Below are 1,272 nucleotides of genomic sequence, written 5' to 3'. Positions count from 1 at the left end.
ATATTAAACATTCAATTTTGTGTATCATTGAAATTTTGACTTAATTTAAATTTAATAAAAAAAGCAAACAAAATACCTTTGTGAATGTGCTTTTTTAAAAAAGAACCATCGAATATGAAACACCATCATCCAATTACTTTAGAATCAACGAATTGAAGATTATAACACGGCGTTCGTCAAGATCCAGCATGATTCTGAGGCTTGTACCATCTAAGCCGGACTACTGGTAACCGTAAATAACGTATGCGTGTGTTTCTCTTACATCTCAGGACCTAGGGTACGGGCGGTACGCTACGAGATTAGAATGGGTATAATAGAGGATTGTGGTGTTTGTTGGATTCGCGAAAAAGAAAAAAGAGAATAATGTAATATACGACGTGGCGTATGTGTATCTAAAAGTGTATAACAAGAACTTTGTGTCTTGCGTCGATATGGGATAATAAGGAAAAAGAAAATGCTAACATGTCTTTTGCTATTTTCACGCCGGAAGCGTTCCCCCGCTGCCTCGATTTTCCTCCTTTTTTTCTATTATTCGTAATTAATCGTATTTTATATATATATATATATATACTATGTATCGTTCCTTCCTAAAAATTAGAAGGACAATATTCGTGGCCGGTTATGTATACTTATGTGTGTGTTGTGTTGTGTGTGGGTGGACATGTACAAGTGAACTTTCCCTTTTCTTTCTTTCTTCGTTTCAAAAATGATGGTTAAGTCTGGAGCGTTGTGTGTCGCGATTAAAAAGTCGAGGCATGATGTGGCCGCTTCGGTTCCAGGATTTTTCAAAATCTCTTCCAAACTTCTCTTTATCCGAACTCCAACGTTCCGCAAACGTCCCTAGAAACCTTCCAGGAGAAAATTCAAGGAGGATTTCGTTCGGCGTTATATTATATTCGAGATGCTTCCGTGATACACGATTTCACCAATTTCCAATCTCCGTTCGACGCCACGAAAAAATCGTAACTGATGTTGCCCGATAAATGTATACACCTAAGTATTACAATCCTCGAGTACGGAAGAGTTCGTCCGTCTATTCGAGAACGTTTTCGATCAGTGTTATTAATAGTACGATCACAAAAAAGCGAGAAAACGTTCTCCCTAATTTACTAATAATAACTTCTTGCAGACTCTTGCACAGACTCTTTGTCGAGTATAAACTGGACGAAGTAAATTAGTCCAGGTGTATCTCGATAAATAATACTCTCTTTCTCTCTTATATTCTCACAGACAGTAATTTCGTAATAAGATTCGTAAGATTCCTTGCGAATC

The sequence above is a fragment of the Apis dorsata genome, unplaced genomic scaffold (assembly GCF_000469605.1).
Source record: "Apis dorsata unplaced genomic scaffold, Apis dorsata 1.3 scaffold_87, whole genome shotgun sequence".
NCBI lineage: Eukaryota > Metazoa > Arthropoda > Insecta > Hymenoptera > Apidae > Apis > Apis dorsata.
This window is presented reverse-complemented; position numbering follows the sequence as displayed.